Below are 23,160 nucleotides of genomic sequence, written 5' to 3' on the forward strand. Positions count from 1 at the left end.
GTTTTCATTAAAACACGTATCAAAATATAAAATATAAAGCCTCAAATAGAATATCAGTAACCAATTATCATTAATAAAGCAGCTCATAAAAGTTTGCTCAAAATGAACTTTTTAGTAGCTCGTAATAAATAACCTCACTTAGAAAAATTGAATCTATATTTAATATTGAAGTTGCCCGCTATGTATTTCCAGTCGCTCACTTAGCAATACAGTCGCTCGGATAGAATTTTAATATCTGAAATAGATTAATCGCAATCCACATTTTGTAAGTTCGTTCTGGATTTTATTATAAATCAATATTAGTCGTTAGTTTAGTTTATTTTTCGCTTAGTCAAATTAATACCGCTCATGTTATTAAAACAGTATGTTCATCATCAGTCGCAAAGTAATTTTTTATTCGCTCGTTTTATTATTTCCCTTTAAAAAATATTTAAACAGCGATAACTATGTAAGGTCTGTCTATGTTTATCTAATACACTAAATGACGCCCGCAACTCCGCTGCGCCAAAATTCGTTTATCGCGGCGGAACCGTACATTTTTCCGGGATAAAAATTATCCTATGTCCTTTCTCGGGTCTCAAAGTATCCCCATATCAAATTTCATCAAAATCGGTTCAGTGGTTTTGGCGTGAAGAGGTAACAGACAGACAGAGATAGACACTTTCGCGTTTATAATAAATATATAGATATAAGGGAAAAGTCGCTTGAGATACATAGATAGCGAACTTTGAATACGCATGCGTAAATAGCTTTATTACTAAGAGGGTATAATAATTACATACTGATGCTATTTCGTTATGTCAAATTTCAATTTGCCACCTAAAACCTTTACTACGAAACCCTGCGAGGCTGATTGGCGTGTTGTACCTGACACACTCGCCCTGATTGCGTCCAGTTAATTGGTGCTTTTTGTACGCCCAATTGAATTCTTTGACTACTAATTTTGCTGATTGATTGATTTTTGATTTTATTTTAACTAAGATTTAGTTAACTATGTTTTGTAAAATGTAATAATATTTTTAAAGCATGCTAGAAAAATAACTTCACACAAGCGGCATAATTACATATAAATCTAAGCACAAATCTATGCTAAATATTATAATGTTCGACTTTAAAGCGAGCAGTAGAAATTGGAAATTACGCTGCTGCGAGCACAGCGACAGTGCAGCATTTTAAAAAATTAAAGTTTTTTACGCATAACATAAAGGAGCGAGTAAATATTTATGAATTTATGAAATCCTTTATCCTAAGTTTCATAGTGTATAACAGGAAGATAGAACGAAACTCCCATATTATTAAAGCTCTCTTCCGTCGACAAAGCCGACCGCGGACCACATCGGCCATTATAAATTCCCTGTCGGCCGATACTTTGCCGGAAACTAAAACTCCCGTGTAATCTATTACACAGACATACCTATTGGTTAGAGGATGAACTAATAAATATTCGTGGCTTACATCAGATAGGTTTGTACTTAATTTACCTAAATCTGTTTTTGATCGCAATTTTTCTATCATGGAATAATTAGTATTAGATATAACAGCTATTGGTAGAAACTTTTAGAATATATTTGAACTATCTCCGACTTGAGTTCCAAACCGAGACTCAGGAATAACGATGAGAAGTGAAATAGCAGAAGCCGAATTTAATGCGTAAGCTATAATAGAAATAGTTGTATGTCTACTCCGAACCGCATTTTCATGAGGTCCGATCGACTTTGATCGGACGTAGTTTGAAACCGTTATTAGACTACATTTTGCTTTACACATACTTCGTTATGCGTTAAAATAAAAATGATACAAGTTGCAGAATGCTGACCGAATCTTTAGAAACACAGAAAATATAAACAAAAATAAAATATAATATATTCAAGCTAAGCAAAGCGCTAAGTCAACGAAATTCGCAGCACGAGTATAATCAGTGTATATGGCATAAATCGGGCTTAACCACGACACAGCCACGACACAGATAAGTAAAACATGTATTTATGGCGACAAGAACGTGTAATGTTTCCTAGACTACACTAAAATTCATTTCTTACTAGTAATTAGTTTTTTAGGTGCCTATCGTGGTTCTTAAAGCTTTTAAGGCATGAGTTTTCTCTTTTCTTACATGTTTGCATTTATAATAAGAACTTTGTGAGCATGGTTCGATGTTTGTGGCTATTTTACTGATATATAAATGTTACCTATTATCATCATATGGTGGCAGATTTGCTAATCTTTAACGAACGAACGTAGTTTTTAACATGTCATGTACCCATATAAGCATAACGCTTTAAAAGTTAAGTGTCGCTATTGATCTTTCATCGTCATCACTATTTATTAATATACACACCTGTACTGTAAACAAAACATATTAAGTATAGGTAAATGCATTTACCATGACAAACAAAACACAGGTCAAACTAAGAATACGAGTCTGAGAGGTTAAAAAACAGAAGCAATTAAGTATAGAGGTATATTATGACAATTGACATCCGTTTATTATTGATTACTTCCAAATATGGTAAAAATAGTTGTCCTTGTTAATACCTAATGACCCGTGAAGGTCACGAGGGTCATTCCGATTCTTGTTCCCAAAATAAATCAGGCAGTAAGGGGAACGGCTTAACATGTGTGGCAAACTGCCAACTTACGATTATGGACTTCTTGGAGCTATTTTACCAAGATTTAGCTGTTATCGACTGGATAAAGATTAACCGAAAGTTTCAGTGAATCATAGGTAGGTACAGATTTCAAAAGTGATGCTAGGTCATATTTACGTGTATGGCGCGGGAACCGTACATTTTTCCGGGATAAAAAGTACCTTTCCCGGGACTCAAAGTATCTCCACATAAAATTTCAGCAAAATCGGTTCAGTTATTTGGGCGTGAATAGGACAGACAGACAGACACACTTTCGCATTTATAATAATTTTAATATACATTACAATAATACTACCTCCTACTTTTGGCGAAAATCAGTTAAAATGTATTCCATTCCACCCACAATATTTTAATTTAAAAATTCCGAGCGCCAACGCTGACAGATAATAACCTTGATTATAATTTTTAAAAGCTCCTAAAGCACACCTAGCTGTGAATAAAAAGCACTTTCAGGTAAGTGTAATGTTTTCCGGGAAAAACTTTCGAGGAAAAACAGAACATTTTATTCTACGTGATATTTTAATACTATGAGTATGATCAGAGAAGTTGATTCCTAGGCAGTAGGCGGACCTAAGTAATTTGGTCGCGTTAAGTCAAACCCATCAGACCGATCACAGCTAACATTGAATTAACATATTTTAGGCCCACTTGCGCCAAAACTTTGAGTTAAATAGATAACCCGGGGCTATTTAACTCAGTGTTAACGTTTTTAATTTTTAACTCATACTATAATAATATAATAGCTCCCACACCGGTTTCGGTGACGGTGGCCAGTTTCATTGAAACCAGGCCAGCTACGCAGGAGTAATTTTTATAGTGACCAAGTGTGTGCGCAGTACACAAGAGCACTCTCTATTCCTTTACTCTCATAACCCAGTGGGACGGACGACCGACACGACTGGCGAGAGATCAGGCGCAGGACCGACTTTTTACATGCCCATCCGACGCATGGATCATCTTACTTGTCAGACAATCAGGTGATCAGCCTGCATTGTCCTAACCAAACTTGGAAATAACATGTTTCCAACGCGGGAATCGAACCCACGACCTCCGAGTCTCCGCGCTCTATACCACTAGACCACGGAGGCGACGGCTAACTCATACTACATATTGCACCAGAAGAATTTATCCCAGAGTCAACTAACCCGGCCTTATGTCGTGTTCATTCATTCTTTTTACATCCAGCCAAATATGATAGAGCGAATGCTGAATAATTTAAGTGCACTGCTCTCTCTCGCTCCACAGTACTTTAAATAAGGCTATCTCTTTATGTCAGATTTGAAATGACACGTGGTTCTATGTCGCATTGTGTTGTGAATTGTGATATTTTGTGCAAATAAATTAAGCGGAAAATGATAAAAACTGGGAAGAAACACTTGTGTCCAATGTTTATCTAGTCTACCTATTTATAAAGGAGTTCACTAAAGACGCACTAATCCAATGATATTATTATTAAACTTTTTATGCTCATTTGTATATTGCAATTATTTTCAATTTTATTTAATAAAAAGAGAACAGTTTCTTTTTCTAGGCGAAATCTTCGATGGAAATCTTTGTCTCTTTGTGAGTAAATACGGGACCCTAAACAGATCGGTCCGTTCTACAATCCTTCTGTAATACGAGTCCGAACTAATGTATTCGATAATTTCTTCATCATCATCAGATAACAACCACTGACCATTTATCATGGTTAAACACAAAATAAAACCGGTAATTATTACTGAACACAACAAAGTACATAAGTCATAACCGAAAAATCTCAGTTTTGTTATTACTAACCCAGAGTTAGATAGTTGATTTAACCCTCCGACATCGGTGGGTTAAAAATTTAAAAAATTAACTCGAGGTTAACTCCTAACTCTTGGTGGTGCAAGACATGATGTGAATTTAAATTCGAAGTATAATTTAACTCAGAGTTAAGCGCACTTGCGCCAGACTGGGTTAACAAACCCAGTCTGGCGCAAGTGGGCCTAAGCCGACCAACTGACGTAGTTCTGTCAACTGCGTTGGAATCAATTTCCTCGATGGTACAATTAACCCTACCAAAAAAGACTGCCATTGGCTATTTTTGTGTAAATTATATTATTTTTATTTTATTTCACTCTAGATGACCCGGTGAATTTCGTATCACTTTCCACCTAATATTTAAACCTTCTCTGGACCTCCACGAACATTTCAAGACTGGCTAATTTTAATTTTTAAAATCGGTTCAGTTTTCTCAAGATTTAGAGAGACTAACAAAATTTAAAATTCCTTTTTATTTATATAATATATGTGTTGTATAATTGATCTTACTGGATTTGTAAGTAATTAAAAAAATAAACAAAAGAATGACCATTGGTCAGTGTTATACAAAAGGTATGACACGAAAAAAAAATCTTGGCACCTGTTTCGATCATAAAGTTAATATACCTAGCGGAATAGAGCAACAATTTGATTCAAAAACTTGCAATTTACGATATTTTTAATCACACGAATTCCTGAGCGATTCACAAACTGAATTCACTTATTCACGTATGGAAATTGGAAATAAAATAGTTTTTGACGTTCGATTGATGTGAAATGGACTCAAGAGCGACACTTGACTCCAATACGTTCATCGCTCGATTGCTTTTCCCATTACAACAAAAAGCTATTCGCAACTTTTAGTAAAACTTTGGAACGAGAATGGAACTGTCACCAGCATTTTTTCCGGACCAACACGACCTGCAAACCTTCAAGAGAGAGAGAGATCCTCACAAACCGGCATCGCTCCTGTAACTCCCATGTTGATGTCCATGTGCGATGGTAGTTGCTTTTCATTAGATGACCCGTTTGCTCGTTTACCCCATGTTTTATAGGTAATGTTCATCCTACTTAAAGCTATCTTTTAATTTCCTTTAAAAACCACATCCATACGAGTATTTGTTGATGTAAGCGTAAACGGCGTAGAGTTTTTGCTAAAATTATATCTAATTAGTCGACAAGCACTAAGCGGGAGTCTGCGAGTTAAATTAATTAAAAACTTGAGATTAAATTAAGGAAGACGTAAAAGTGACTTAGTTTATACAGTCTGGAGAGCGATTATCTTGACTCGTACTTCATAGAGATGCTCTTTCCAAACTTATGTAACTGCTGGCGAAGTCATTCATTAGGTTAATTTTATCTGCTGACAGAGTTTTTTTAGACGGGCTTTGGTCCATCACACATTCCCACCACTGTATCTCCTGTGTCGCCAGGATCGAAAACGGTATCCAACCACACCTTTGATAATACATAATAGCTTGAGGGACATGCTAAAGCAGTCTTGGGACCCGCAACGAAACGCTGATAGAGTTGCGATAGGTTATGTCGTACCCGCAACTCTGCCTTAAGCGAGGAGTTGGCATCATGATATTAGTGGGTAGATCCTTCCGGGGAGTCCCACATACGCCAACCGGTCTCCCCAATCTGCCGGGGGTGCGTAAAGTATTTCCCCATGTGAAAAGGCTAATCTATACAGTTTGTCGGTCTGTCCGTCTATTATCTCTTCACGCCCAAACCACTCAGTCGAATTTTCTGAAATTTAGTATAGAGATAGCCCCGGGAAAAGACATAGGATAATTTTTATTCCGGAAAAATGTACGGTTCCTGCACGGTAAACGACATACGAGTTGCGGGCATCATAGTTTGTACTAATTAATCTTTTTTTTTATGAAATAAGGGGACAAACGAGCAAACGGGTCACCTGATGGAAAGCAACTTCCGTCGCCCATGGACACTCGCAGCATCAGAAGAGCTGCAAGTGCGTTGCCGGCCTTTTAAGAGGGAATAGGGTAATAGGGGAGGGTAGGGAAGGGAAGGGAAGGGAATAGTTGAGGGTAGGGGAGGGAATAGGGTAGGGGTTAGGGGATTGGGCCTCCGGTAAACTCACTCACTCGGCGAAACACAGCGCAAGCGCTGTTTCACGCCGGTTTTCTGTGAGAACGTGGTATTTATCCGGTCGAGCCGGCCCATTCGTGCCGAAGCATGGCTCTCCCACGTATAATCTTATAGACTACTTAATACTGTTAAAAATATTATAATAAATTTGTCGCACACAACAGTGAGAACTATTCCATTATGGTCAATGTTTTCTTTCCCCTGCTAAAATCAAGCTGCTTTTACGAGCGGCTAATAGCTGAGGTAATAGGCTATGAAAATGCTAATTTAAGCTGGTTTATGATAAGCTACTGCTCTGTTCAGATATAATTTAATGTAAACTTAAACAAAGATGTTTGTACTAAATTAATGTGCTATTGTATTTTGTGTCTCTTCATTTTATTGAATATGACAATAATTTAGTAGTATTTTATCAAGATATAACTTACGCACGGAATAATTATTCAAGGTTGACTATTTATATTTTTCTGTCCTGTGAATTTCTCAATATTATATTAAGGGATTCGATCTAAATTACTTAATTTACAGTATCGTCGGAACCATAGTATACCTCGGTGCAAAATCTTGCGTTTTGGTAGCATATGCTTAGGATGCTTCTTATAAAACCAAAATCACCATATGTTTCCATATAAATTTCGAGGAGTTCCCTCGATTACTCATGGATAACCACTTTCAGGTAACCACTTTTGTGAACATGGTACCAAATTATAGAATATTTTAATTTTGCTTCCTATTTTCATAATGTATTTATAATTTGAAAGCGGCACAGAAAAATAGCAACAGCAAACCTGTAAAACGAAACTTAATCTATACTACTTACACACAGTATTTGCACATGTTTAGTACTCAACACAGGTGCAATCTAAATACCATATCCGAATTCCCCTATACGCACGGAATACAGATTTGCGATGTTGTAACAGAAATATGTGGGCTGAATACCCATATCACCCTACCCCTAATAAACCCGAGTATAAACCCAATACTGCAGCGAAGATTTAAAGTGAAGTCTTCCTTGCAGTAAAACTGAGATCTGTAGAATTCGATTTAGACTCCTAGTAATATAACCTGAAGCAAAAAAGCTTCTTTTTTGCGTTGTTTTATAGTTTTTAGTTTATTCTAGCCATTTTAGAAACTGGCTAGAATAAATTGTCAATACAATTATATTCGTAGCAATACAATAATTATTATTCGTATTATACCTACTATATAGGTAAAGAAAAAATGTCTGTCGTCTCTCTGCAAGTTATCTCTTACGCGCCTGATCGTTAGATTGCGTTTGCACTGGAGCTGCGTTGCGAAAAATGTTTTTTTTTCTTTATGAAATAAGAGGGCAAACGAGCAAACGGGTCACCTGATGGAAAGCAACTTCCGTCGCCTATGGACACTCGCAGCATCAGAAGAGCTGCAAGTGCGTTTCATATTTCATATTTCATATTTCTTTATTTGCTTCAAAAGTGGTACATTTTGGTGTTACAGTTAATAGTCTTTCTTAGATCACACTTTTCACTAATAATATAGCATGCAAATTCTTAGGTACTTAATACTTATTCTTAATACATCAATTTTCGTTTAAATACATTTTCTATTATAAATAATTCGATATAATAAACAATTCAATACAAAACAACATTCAAAATATTAATAAACCCTTCTTACAATATGTCCTAATCTTACGAGCTAATGTAATATTATTGATTCAAAACAATAATTTAATGTCAATAGTATAATAATTATAATAGAATGTTTTCATAGTAATTCAATGTCAACAGTTTAATAAGAAAATGTTATTTCTCATTTAGGAACTCTGTGACGGAATAATAATTTTTTAGTTTTAGCCATTTAATCATTTCTTTCTTAAATTTATTATAAGGTAGGGATTTTATGGTTGTTGGGGTAGCATTATACGCCTTTATACACATGGCATAATAATGTTTTTGATATAGATTCGTTCTGGGAATGATATCTAATACTAGACGTTTGGGTTTTCTTTTAGTTCTCGGGTAAATCTCACTTGCCTCTGTAAAATAATTATAGTGAATTTTTACGAAGTTTACTAGTTCGTATATATAAAGGCTAGGAAGCGTCATAATACTTAATTTTTTAAAAAGAGGCTTACAAGACTCATATGAGGGCTTACCACATATGGCCCGTACACATTTTTTCTGCGCTATGAATGCTTTGTTAATGTCAGTTGAGTTCCCCCATAGTAATAGTCCGTATCTGAGTACTGAGGCCACATATCCATGGTATGCCGAAAGTATAGTTGGTAAGGTTGATATTTGCCTCAGTCTATGTAGAACATATACGTAACTATTTAATTTCTTACATATATACTCTATGTGAGCCTTCCAGTTAAGATTTTCGTCAATATAAATACCTAAGAACTTAGTGCTGTGCACCTTTTGAATGCATTCATCTTTGTAATTAATATTCAGATCATTTAGTCTAGTGCCATAGTTATGAAATTGTATATAATTTGTCTTGGTCAAGTTTATATTTAAGTTATTTTTATCAAGCCATTCTACTACTTTATTAATTATATTATTAGTTTCAATGTCAATATTTTCCTTACTATTTATTATTATCGATATGTCATCTACAAATAGAATATTTTCATAATTTGTAATGTCAGGTAGGTCATTTATATATAATAAAAATAACAGTGGACCAAGTACACTGCCTTGTGGAACTCCTGTATCGTTGACTTTATATTGTGATTTAGATGATTTTAGTACATTTTTCTCATTTATAGATTTTATTTCCACATACTGTCTTCTATTAGAGAGGTAGGATTTTATCCAGTTTAGAGCTGGGCCTCGTATACCTAAATCTTCTAATTTATTTAATAGGATTTTGTGAGATACAAAATCGAATGCCTTGCTCATATCAAAGAAGATACCTACGACCGATTTATTTTTATTTAGATCAGAAACTACGGTATGCACCAGAGTTGACGCTGCTAATACCGTTCCCTTGTCATTCTGAAATCCAAACTGGTTGTGTTTAATTATATTCATCTTTTTTATGAAAGTCATTAGTCGCTTATACATAACTTTTTCAAAAATTTTTGCAAATATTGGTATAAGAGTTATTGGACGATAATTCTCAACTTTTGATTTATCTCCTTTTTTGTGCAACGGTTTTACAATAGATATTTTTAATAATTCTGGAAAACTGCCAGTTTCAAATGATAAGTTGATAAGATGTAAAATAATTGGGACTAACTCTTTTTTACAATACTTAATGATTTTCGTGGATACACCATCATAACCTTCAGCATTAGTATTTTTTAATGAACGAATTACATTATCAATTTCAGTTAAACTACATGGGAATAAAAAAATTGAGCTGAATATACGTTCACTATTTGTGTTTGATAATGTCACGTTATTATTATTATTATTAGTCAGATTAGTCAGATAGTTATTAAATTCGTTAGCTATGTCAGTTGGATTAGTCAGTATAGTACCATTTAATTCATTTTTTATGTACTTTATAATATCATAATTATTTTTGTCATTTTTTTCATTATTTATTAATTTCCAAGAGGCTTTACATTTATTTTTAGCAGTACGTAGATAATTGTCATTAAATATTCTTTGTGAGACATACAGGCATTTGCGTAATATTTTCGAATATTTTATGTATTTATTTTTATTCTTATTAGTTTTGTGTTTATAAAACATGTAGCGAAGTGATCTTTTAGTTCTACAGCTCGTTTTTATTCCTTTCGTTATCCATTTTATTTTTTTATGTTTATTCGTCATTTTGATTCTTTTTAACGGAAAACACAATTTGTAAAAAAGTAGGAAATCACTGTAAAAGACATCCATTGCATTATTTATGTCCGTTTTAGCAAAAACATCGCTAAACGACAGCTGACTGAGATAATAACGAAACTTCTCTATGTTTTCTTGACTGTAATCATTTTTATAAATAAAGTATGTTGTTGGAATGTAAGGCACATTCTTTACAGGTATATGTAACATTTGAGCTGTATTATGATCCGAAAGAGCAAGTTCTAACAATGAACTTGAAGCGTCATTAACGTTGCTTATTATGTGATCAATGCACGATTGATGCCTCGTTGGTTTATTAATGTGAAGCGAGAGGTTGTAGTTTAGTAAAAGAGATTTCAAATCGTATGTAGCTCTACTTTGTTTTAATGTGTCGATATTTAAGTCTCCAGCTAATATTATTCTTTTTTTTGTACATTCTAGCAGTTCAAATAACATAAAATCTAATTTGCTTAGGAATAAGTTCACATCAGAGTTAGGAGTTCTGTATAAACAAATGACAATTATACCACATGGAATAAGCTCAATCCCACAGCACTCAAAATGTTTGTCCTCAGCATATTTGTTTTTAATAAAAGGTAAGTCTTTATATGTCATACCATTTTTTACAAAGATGCAGACACCACCTCTTTTACTATTATTTGTTCTACAAAATTTTGATACTATTCTATATCCATGTAATCTTACATTTGCATTTTCATTATTTAAAAAACTTTCTGAGAAACAACATATATGAGGAATTAGATTTTGAGACAATAACTCTGTAATTGTAACATTTAGAATATCTTGTTTTGAGTTTAGTCCAGCAATGTTCTGGTGTAGTAACCTATAGTTTATCGTATTGTCTACTGTATTTGAATTTACCTTATTTTTAGGACTGAAAAAACAACTGATCATTACTCTTTTTTTCTTTTATCTTTGTAGGAAAGTAATATGGTATTGTACCCCTTTTTGGTTTATCTAAGATATTTACATGTTACTAGTTACACTAACGGCGTTGCCGGCCTTTTAAGAGGGAATAGGGTAATAGGGGAGGGTAGAAAAGGGAATAGGGTAGGGGATTGGGCCTCCGGTAAACTCACTCACTCGGAGAAACACAGCGCAAGCGCTGTTTCACGCCGGTTTTCTGTGAGAACGTGGTACTTCTCCGGTCGAGCCGGCCCATTCGTGCCGAAGCATGGCTCTCCCATGTGTTTCTAAGAGCCAATAACATCGCCGCGCTGAGTGAGGTCAGGCAAATAAAGCGATTCTATTGATTCTCAAAAAACAGTCCAGCTCCGATGGAAACGCTCTCTTATCTAATTTCTCTCCATTCGGCGCCCGTACTTTAGCTTAACCAAAACCCGATCTAAACAATACAGTAATGTACAAAAAATTCGTCGCGATCCGTGAACGTGGGCCATAACACGCCATCGATCTGTTTCCAGTTCCGTTCGCAGTTTCGTTCGCGACCCGAGCGACTCTTGGTGTTGTAAAGTAAGAATAATAAAACGTTCTTTCCTTTTGACACCCGAGTTTCATAAATTTATATTTAGAACTTGTTTTAGACGAGTGAATAATTGGGTAGACGGATAATAGAATTAACATGATTTTGCAATTCTTTTGTAATGTATTGACGACTCTCGCCACTTTTAAACCCGACTGCCTGAATAAACTATCAGAGAAGTTGAATATAAACATATTGTTTGATTCATAAGCCAATTGCGAACCAATTACCTATGTAATTTTTTGGTCGGGTTATGTCAAGTCGTTATTAGGATCAATTCAGACCGCAGCGCGACGCGAATTGACAGATTTCAATTGCGTCGTCTTGCAAGTCTTGCAAATGCCTCTAAAACAAATTCTTCGACACTACATAGATATTTTTGACTATAGGGCTGACACACACTTTTAACACGTTCACAGTCACTGTAATCTAGATCTTTAGTTCAGGCACATTGGGGTAATTTTCGCTTGTCGCTACCGCTTGTAACTGGAGACGTTCTCCCGGGGGTAATCTCATCGCGAAATTAATTTCATCCGCGCCGTAATTGTGCCGTCTTCTGTTACAGCGTTACACCGAATTACACTGGTGTACACTGCTACTGTAAATATACACCGTTTCTGTAAAAATGTTTATGTAATGTAAGACAACATACACAGAATATTTTTATACCAAAAAAGATGTTAAAGAGCGTTACGAGTTTAATATTCTGTTTCTAAGAATTGACAAAATTTCCTTCCGCGCTGTTTAGTATTTAGGATGTAACATAACAAAGTGATAATAATTTAGGGTGTGTAAATTGTAATATCTCTCCACTGCAAAAGAAGCAGCAGTTATAAAGAGTTACTTTTTGTATATTTTTTAAACTTAAGTAATTTAACTTATAGTCCATTTCATATCAAAATTCAAAAGGTATGGTAATAAGCTGACTTTTTATTTATTTACTAAGAACTTTTTGTAATCAAGCAATAAAGTACACCACGCTATCGTGAATCATCAATACCCCTAACAGGACCTTATGTCAACCACATAAGGCCCCTTATGTGATATTTTCGTAGAAACTTATTAACACTGTACGGACTAAGGCTTCTGTAAGGCGACACCGGGCAGATGACGCGGAAGTGGAACCCTTCACCTCATACGTTCATATTAACTCCGATGAAAACAGTCCTTATGTGAGGTTGAAATAAGGGTGATTCAAAGGTAAAAAGTCTTTGAACGTACAGTATGAACTTACTACAATCAAAGGTAATATTTTATGCATCAAAGGCTTGTTAATAGGATATACACAATATATACACAATACGATATTGTAATGTGTTCTACTCTATAATTCCATAATAATATTAGTATGATTTTACACGAATTCATATAAATATCATGATTGAGTACTACTTTTGTGATAAGGTTCTTTCGTAGAATTTACCTTTCCTACCTTTCCTAGGCCTATCGTAGAACTTTCGTAGGCGAGCTACGAGAAAAGTATTAACAAATATTGAAAACTAAATAACTGGCATTTCGACCGTAGGAAGCAAATAGCAATAAAGGTAAACTGCAGACAAAAGACGAGGAGCGTCTGTTCAAACGTTTTGGATCGTTCAACGTTTTTATTATGAATAGATGTTCCGCGCGGCTTCGCCCGCGTAACTTAGAAATGTCCCTTTTTGAACAGACGCTCCTCAGACTATCTAAGTGCTATCTTACCAAATAGCAAAAAACATTAACAAAGAAAACGTTTTTTCTAAGCCAAATTCAAAAAATAAAATCTCATATTTTTACGTTAATTAATTCATTATTCACAGACTAGCGACAGAAGAACAGTAGGGTCATTCATACCATGTGAGACGAGTACAACACCCTAAAAAGGATTCTTACCCAGTGAAATGTTGTTAATGATAACACAATATGAATAAACAATTCCTATTATACACAATTTGTATAATTGTCTCCATTATACGGAACAAATACCCCTAAACAATTAATGCTGATTACTGAATACTGTCACTAATACTGCACAGTAGCACTATCAACAGTAAGCCAGAGCTTTTGTATTAACAGAAAATAATACCGATAGAGCGCATCATAATCTTTTCATTACGTTAAAAAGCATAGAATTAAACCGATTCTATAGATGTTCAGTTGTTTTTTAATCTTAAATATATAGTATATAACTCAAAGGTGGCTGACTGACATAGTGATCTATCAACGCACAGCCCAAACCACTGGACGGATCGGGCTGAAATTTGGAATGCAGGTAGATATTGTTATGACGTAGGCATCCGTTAAGAAAGGATTTTGTTAAATTCCACCCCTAAGAGGATAAAATAGGGGATGAAAGATTGTATATAATAATACTTCTTAACTCGGGCAAAAGCAAATGATATATTTTTCTTTTACTGCCAACATCATAATCGTAAGGTCATAATATTATGTCATAACTTGTGACTATTATCTAAGTATTATAGCACTATAATTTTATGCAAGGTAGGCTTAAAAGTCCGGCAAAATATAAATTATAGTCAATGAGAAGAGCCACATAACTTTATATTATAGGTCAAAGTCACTAGTCTTTCGTGCAATAAAATTTAAACAATACGACAGTTTAAATTTTATAATGACAATTGACAACCACGTAAGTCAAAAGCCGCAGTTTTGTGACTACGTGAAGCGTAAAATATTAGTTCCGTTCCTGGCGTTCTTCAAGTGTAAACGAAGACGTGAATTAATGAAGTGGGTAACTAACATATTACAACACAAGGACAATTACTAATTTTTTCCCCTTATAATTTGAACAAACCTTGTAACTTACCTACTTCATCATCTAGTAAATATATCTAGTCCTACATAGAATCCACATTATTTTGATTTCAAATCTTTTTCCCGGTACTAAAGCCTCCATTTATTAAAAGCGTTAGTTTTCAAAATGTGAGCTACCCACTATATCCACTCTTGTCTTCAAACACTAACTTTAACGTCGCAATTAAAGCAATTGCTTTCGGAAGTTTGTCACTGAAAATGAAAAACAACTCTCCTTTTAAATATTTACTTCAATTTTGGTGGTTAAACGGAATTTCAGACGACATTTAATATTAATTTTTGACAACAACTTATGTCGCTACAAATTCTTAATCCTCGACGAAAACAGAGAGGTGTTAAAAGTTAGTCTTAGTGTGTGTGTGTGTGTATGTGTGTGTGTGTGTGTGTGTGTGTGTGTGTGTGTGTGTGTGTGTGTGTGTGTGTGTGTGTGTGTGTGTGTGTGTGTGTGTGTGTGTGTGTGTGTGTGTGTGTTGTGTGCGTATGTATGTGTGTTTTTTTTTACTTTTATCGTTCAGTTACTATAGGATTTAGTGTAGAGTAAATGTTGATGTCCTATTATACTCGTCTGGAGGTTAAATTAAATAAATAATAGTTTTATAGAGCACGCCCACTCACACTGTAGTCCCAAGTAACATTATTACAGCATGTTTTACGAGGCTAAATACATTTTATTTTATAACTTATTTTCTATATTCATCTTCAATTTACAGATTACATTTAACTAACATCCATAACCATACTAATATTGTAAATGCGAAAGTGTATGTCACTTCTTCACGCTTTTAAATCCCTGAACCGATTTTGATGAAATTTGGTACGCAGATACTTTAAGTCTAGGGAAAGGTCATAAGATAGTTTTTTTGCTGAAAAATGTATGCGATAAACGACTTTTTGCACAACGGAGTTGCGGGCGTCATGTAGTTGCTTCTAAAGATATGAAAATATCACACGTCTTGTTTTACGCAAATTCGAGAGTTTATAATTATAGAATGCTGATAAAAAGCAGACATTAGGCATTTCGTTCTTGTTTCGAGCTCCGTCTGAGAACGTTATTAGATACACGAGAGCCCTTCAAGTACAAAAGGCGCCCTAAAGTTATTTGAAAGAGAAACTTTCGTCCGTCTTCGACCCTAATGGATAGGGGTTGTTGTGCACCACTTTTATACCTCCTATACATTCATGTGCGCCTAGTAGGTACTATATATTGTTAGTAAAAGTTATCTTCTCTCACTGTCTCTCTTCTGTCTTTCTCTTTAGTAGTTGACACTTGCTCTCTTCGTATAGTACGTTAACGTGCACGCGTTTTCTTTCTTTCTTTATTGTTTTTCTACATTGTTTAAGTACAGGCAGACTTTGCAACTTTACTACGACGTGGGACGGTCACGAGGTTTTGTTACAGTTCGATATTTACCGTTATATAAATCTCATCATGTAAACATATCCTTTTCGTAGGAGCATGTGAAACTTGGATGGATAAATATATATTTTTCCTTGTGATACGTCGGTGCGAGGCCCCGAAGGATTTGGCTGATCTCAGTTTACTTTATCGTGGATGTCTGGGGTTTTATTACCAAAGGTCAACGGCTAAATCTGACGCCCGCCACCAAAAGATTGATCTAGCTGTGGCAAAGAATTAATATTGACTAAGATAAGTTTATTATTGACCGTTAGGATAGTGACTGGAAACAAAACTTACCAGTTTTTAGAATTAGCTGTCACACAATTATTAATATGTAGTGGACATACAATTCTACTAGTGCTAGTTTAAGTTCTAGTATTCGCCCAAAAAATCCCTTAAAATGATTTTAAAGGATTTTTTTCAATTATAAGGCTGCGTTCCTAGGAAAATGTTTTTAAGAACCCAACAGAATCACTACGTCAGATCGCGTAAATTCAGTGATTCTATTGGTTAAATCCAGTAAATGCAGTAATTCTATTGGTTATCGAAAGTACATTCCCCGTAAAGTCGCAACACAGCTCCGGTGGAAATGCAGCCTTATTCTGTACGTGTAATACTTCTTTAGGTTTAGAATTTCAGTAAGCGTTTCTGTAGAAGCCTCCGGGATGTGGGTGAGCGTTTTGTGGAGCTAAATGTCTTCGCGGAACTAGGCCGCCCTATAAAAATACCACGCCATCTTGTACGTAATGAGTATTGAAAAACTTACAAAAGTTTATTGTTCATACTTTTATTCTACTGATAAAATAAATGCAAAAGTGTGTTATGTCTTTACATTTAAACCCCTATACCTTTAATTCAGAAAATATATATAATACCTTTAATTCAGAAAAAAAACCTAGGATAGTTTAAAAAAATATAATGACCTACAGTTTCCAATGTAATTTTGTATGAATAAAGTTACGGGTAAAATCTAGTTTTATAACATGAAAATGATAGACAAATATTGAAGTATAAGTAACATATTATATTGTTGTTGACTCTTACTAACATAACTAGAGTCTAGAGGTAAGATCAAAGAAACTTTGAAGACTTCGGACAACCCCCTAAGTTCTCAGTACAAGTTGTAAGTTGTTAGGTTTTAGTACTTCCTAGTTACGTTGGTGTTTTAGATTATATTTATCTCCATTAGAGCAAGTGCTTACTTGAGAGACTGCAGTCTTAAGTCAAACTGATGAATGTCAAATTAGTACGAATTACTAGACATGAATTGCAAGCAGAGTGACCATTTTGCGATTTTTAAAAATTGATTTTTTTTTTATTAGGTTCACAAAACAGGATACAATTCACAATACATGCAGTTATAAATAATAGAGTATAAAAATGACTAATACTAAGGAATGTATCTCTCTAGGAAGTGAACACAACATGCACATAACAAAATAAAAGAGTTGTGTCAACTAAATAATCTAAATCATATAATATGATTCAATTTTTATCATAATATGAGTCTCTAAGCGACTGTTTTAGCCCCGCTGTACTTACTTTTAAATTGTAAATAAATGAAAATTTTGACATAAGCCCCACACATTATCTGTTATCTGTTATAAAATATATAAAAATAAGTCGGGTTTTCCTTTCGTGACGCTATAACTCCAGAACGCACGAACCGATTTCCACGGTTTTGCATTCGTTGGAAATGTCTCGGAGCCCCGTGAGGTCTATAGAAAAAAAATTCAGAAAAAACTTCAAGAGAAAAGCAGGAAAATCATTTTATGGCAAAACAACATTTGCCGGGACGGGTAGTCATCATTAAATGTCTCTGAGTGCAGCTGTTTATCTCTCGCATAACACCAAACTCAAGTCCGCTACACTGTATAAGAAAAAACTCTTCTACAGCCACGTTGAAAATCCTCCAAGTATTTCAATGAATACATTGAAACGACTCACGAGGCAGAAACCTGCACGTCCCGTATGCTGGCTGGCTGCCAAGTGCGTTTGACAATGGCTCACGATAACATTACCACGCTAATGAATATTAAAGGTGTATTTTGCTTTTGCAGGACTATGAAATCGTTGCAGTTTGCTTGATTTTTCTATAAAGTGTAAATTCAGTTTTCAATGTAATCGTAACTTCCATGTAGGTATGTACTCCATTTTTAGGGTTCCGTAGTCAACAAGGAACCCTTATAGTTTCGGTCTATCCATCCTTCCGACGACCTTCCGTCCGTCTATCTATCTGTCCATCTGTCCACGGTTTTGCTCAGAGACTATAGGACCTACAAAACTGTAATTTGGTATGAATGCACATAATAATATTAATGATGCCATTAAAATGAGAAAATGGTTCATGAAATCTTAAAAAAATATATTTTTAATGATTTTTTTTTTATGAAATAAGGGGGCAAACGAGCAAACGGGTCACCTGATGGAAAGCAACTTCCGTCGCCCATGGACACTCGCAGCATCAGAAGAGCTGCAGGTACGTTGCCAGCCTTTTAAGAGGGAATAGGGTAATGGGGTAGGGTAGGAATGGGAAGGGAATAGGGGAGGGTATGGAAGGAAATAGGGTAGGGGATTGGGCCTCCGGTAAACTCACTCACTCGGCGAAACACAGCGCAAGTGCTGTTTCACGCTGGTTTTCTGTGAGAACGTGGTATTTCTCCGGTCGAGCCGACCCATTCGTGCCGAAGCATGGCTCTCCCACGTCTACCTTCCCGACACATCAAGCGGGGAAGAATTTTTTTTCACGTCCACCCCATCGTCGTTGGAAAGGTTTTTTAAAAATATTATGAGTATTCTAGTTCATTTTCCGATTTATGGATCCGTTTGTGAAATATTAAGTTTTAAACTGGAAAAAATCGTTAGAGTCCATGCAGTGTCCTTCCCTTCTACTAGCTAAACGGTGGCTTCTGGAAATGTGAAGAAATTCCCGGAAGTAGGAAATATGCTGAATTTAAAAAGAAAACTATCACGGCTAAGAAGATTTCATATTAACGTATTAATAGCTACAGCAGTTTTTTGCACGGCGGACTTTTTTTTGATGCCATGGTCCATGGAGGTCGAGGACGTCGTGGACTACATCCAGAAGAAGACGTCACTGCGCCTGAAGGTCGAGCGTCTGCAGTTTTGCCACAAGGTTAACTTTAGCTCCTTTGTGGTGAATCTTCTGTCGACTTTCTGGCCGATGGATGTGGTCTATCGGAGGTTCCGGGGGAGACTCCGGAACGAAACGAGTCATGTCGCCGGCAAAACGTGACAGTGTTAGTTTTTTAAGTATATATAAAATATGCATGTTAGATTTAAGGTATTTGTTTTATGGGCCTCTGGTGCCCGAAATAAATGATTATATTTGATAATAAATTGTTATTCTCCGACTTCATCCTCAGCATTTCTAGTCAAATACTAAAAACAAATAAACAACACAGAAAATTGAATTCATAAAAAATGTTAAAAATTACACGCCAAGTATAGTTAGAAAATAATTTGTAAAGCATGTTGGTAGCGCTCGCATTTCAACGCGTTTGCGAGCATTGAGCAATAACTTATTTTAACCTATAGACTCATTAATCTTCAGTCAATTAGGAACAGTCCTAATTGCTTTCCAAATTAGTTTCTAATAGCTTTTGCAGACACGGCCAAATATTATTTTTAATTGAAAACCAAGGAGGGCGATATGTCTAGTAAATTTTGTTGCATGTAGACTTAATTTTTTTTGTTAGTTAAATGCTACCCAGAAATGTTAAATGTGAAATGATACAACTGGCAATCAATGACTGGCTGTCAATTTAACATCTCAAGGAGGTAGGTAGACCAGCTTCTCAAATAGACAAGGATTATCATGGTACAAACCTCGTACAAACAATGTCAGTTAACATATTCATGATTCATTCATATTCTGTATTTATTTTTTCAAGAAATGAAACCACAAGACCAAGCTACTCTTTACTCCGAAGACTATTATGTCAAGTTTCACTATCACACTCTCAAAATTACATTGAAATGTCTCACAAACATGTCTCAATCATTTGTTTAGATTTGATAGATGTGAGGGTTAGAAAAATCATAAAACGCCTGAAGAAAATGATAGTCTGAAAGTACTCTTACGTTTCCTGTAGATCGTCTTGGCGGGGATACGCCTGTGCCGCCAGATTACCTTGGTATATATTTTCTTCTGTACTGAGAATATGCTATGCTATGATAATATGATCTATATGCTATGATATGATATGTTACATGCTATGCTATGATCTATGATTTTTTCTGCAGCTATTGAGGGCTTACTACTACTATGATTTTTCGGCATTTGGTATTTTTCGGGGTTCTTCTTTAATTAATTTGCTTGGATATAGTCCACAAATGAAGAGCTTGCTTAGTAGCACTTTCAAGATTTTAAACAATTATTGTATCCATTAATACTTCGATATGTACCTTTTAGTAGGTACCAATGAATATTAAAATATGTAAGGTAATATATAAGGTTTTAATTCTAGTTAAACAGTTATTCGTATTTGAAGTAACTAGAGTTTTTCTGACAAACTACAACTGAATTTGTACAGTCAACATCAAATTATCTTAAACCAATCTAAAAACAAATATAGTCGCAATATAACAAAGACACAAAAAATCATCCCCGTGTACGTGTTAATACGTTGAAATCTCCCCGGGGAAAAGTACCGCAAGTAAAAACTAATCGATTTCCACGAAATCCGTTGCTGAATTATTGATAGTGATGATTACTCACGTCTAGGTCCGGTTTGAACCAGCTCTAGGCACACAACACTGCACTACACAGACGGAAGCTCGCGGCGCGGCGTCAATACGCGGACTGAGCGGCCATGACAGTCCGCCAGGCACCCCGCGCATGCGCCCTCACGCCTTAAGGTCCTTCCCTATTGTTCATTACCAAATTGATCACGCGAAACGCTCGTGAAAATTTTTGATGGCTAATGCGGGTCGCCTGGTATGAAGGTGAGGCATCGGCGTATGTAGGTCTCGAATTGTTGAATAAAACAGACGTAAAAAAACTTCGTATAAAATCACTCAGGTTTATTTTTATGGACTCTTACGACGACTTCTGATAGCTAATCTGATTACTTCGTAACATACCTATCAGAAGCAGTTCACACCTCAGAAAAGCAAGCTTGAGCTAAAAGCTTAAATCATTGGATGTACGCTTTATCGTTGGTATACATCCTTGATTGAGAATCCTGACAAAGTTTTTTTACCTTGTATGCCTTGTAGAGATTCAAATTTACAGCTATGAACGGATGAAACCATGAAACTACCTCTATTAGTATGGAGGCGAAAATGATATGCAAAAGAAGGAATTCGCGTTTCAATATTTAAAAACTGCACCAAGTAACCTACATGCAAACATTACACCAGTCTTGATCTTATAACCAGATCAAGACATCTACTCTGTTATAACATTGGTTGTCTCTTTTACACCTAAAAGGATTTGGCACATCTTGAACTTCGAACATGTCACTTTTAAAACTCATAGCAACACGGCTGTGTCCATTGCAACTATTTGCAACTAATATAGAAGCTTTTTTTTTTATTTGGCAGATAAAAACCAGCATTATAACACAGCCTTAGTCACCCTTAGCGTACGAGGCACCACTACAACAGCCAAGTGTTACTTATTACTTCGCAGGATATTCCCTTCGTTATCACAAACCTTTATTACACTTTAACGCCAAATAAATGACAATTAAGATTTACTCAGCTTATACGCTTAGGGTAATCAATAACATTTATTACAAAGGCCTTGCAACAAAGGAAAATATTGTGGATTTTTTTTTCTTCAATGGGTTTTAAATTTTGCAAAAAGAAAACAAAATTTAAGTAGCACACACTTTTCATAGGAAATAACCTCATGAAATAGTGTTTTAAATTAGATTCAGAATTTCAATAGGATGATTGCAGCTGTTGCTGAAAAACTAAACTAAATATATACAACATAAACATTAATTTATACAATATATTCTAGTAAAAACTATACGAGTACAACAGAATAATATTACTTATGTAAAATTCCATTCAAATTTAAACATCCTTTTAAAAATCAATAAAGATACCTATGTACTTACATAAAGTCAGAATTTGTTTATTTCTCGAGTAATGGAGATGGCCAAATTGATAAATTGGTGTTTAGTGTATACTGAAATAGAGTATTTTAATAATATTACTGTCATTCTTCCTCATAATAAAACTAGAAAGAATCAGAAACCGATACTTTCAGTGCAAGAAGTTATATCCAGTGTTCACGTTCAGTATGTCAAGTCAATATGGCGTATGGAATATCGGAATAGCATAGCCGGACGGTAATAGAGTTATTAATAACAGAGTTGTTCCGTTCGGGTACGTCCTTGTTTGGGTACGGTCTTTGTTCACGATCGGTTACGGTCAGTATAATATAGGTTCGATAGCTTTGAAAGGTTGATACTGTTCTCTTCATCATTAGTCCTCTTCACACCTAAACCGCTAAGCCAATTTTGATAAAATTTGGTATGGAGATATTTTGAGTCCCGGGAATATAGGATACTTTCTATCCCAAAAAAATATATGTAAATTTGTGTATCATATAATAAAAATCTTAAATATATGTATAGCATAAAAGTATTAAATATATTTCCGTTGTCTGGTATCCGTAACACAAGTCCTTCAGGTACTTAGCTTGGGGCCAGACTGACGTGGTGTGAAGCGTCCATAGATATTATTATTATTATATAGAAGAGTTAGTGTCTCGGCTACTAGCCGGGGAAATGACTCAGGTACGGGCTTGTGCCATTTGGATCCACAGAATATCAGGGACTGTGGTTATCCATAGTCGTTTTACCTGAGTGGACTCCATTTCAATGGCTTGAGCATTACACCTTCTACCTTCCCATAACACTCTTGCTTGCTAAGTTATGATTGAAATGGTTGGTACTTGGTACTTTTTTTTCAATCTTAGTTAGGCTAGTTACAGTTCATATTATAGACTACTGTATTGTATTCCCATGTCAACATCATTTTAGCTGTTCTGTGTTTTCGTTTTTTTTGTAATGTAGTGTGGTGTAATGCCCAAAGTTCTTGAATAAATGTTTTACTATTATTATTATTATTAAGTAT

At 35.2% G+C, this 23,160-nt stretch overlaps 1 protein-coding gene across 1 annotated transcript in view; it reads right to left on the reverse strand.

Moving 5' to 3' along the window:
* The window catches only part of LOC121727992 (pikachurin), a 145,512-nt gene extending 124,650 nt beyond the window's left edge, over positions 1 to 20,862 (reverse strand). Inside the window, exon 1 of the mRNA XM_042116076.1 lies at positions 20,786 to 20,862. The gene's annotated coding sequence lies outside the window, so the exon portion shown is untranslated. The remainder of the gene's footprint in view (positions 1 to 20,785) is intronic.
* Positions 20,863 to 23,160: the final 2,298 nt, after the last annotated feature.

The sequence above is a fragment of the Aricia agestis genome, chromosome 6, assembly GCF_905147365.1.
Source record: "Aricia agestis chromosome 6, ilAriAges1.1, whole genome shotgun sequence".
Classification (NCBI taxonomy): domain Eukaryota; kingdom Metazoa; phylum Arthropoda; class Insecta; order Lepidoptera; family Lycaenidae; genus Aricia; species Aricia agestis.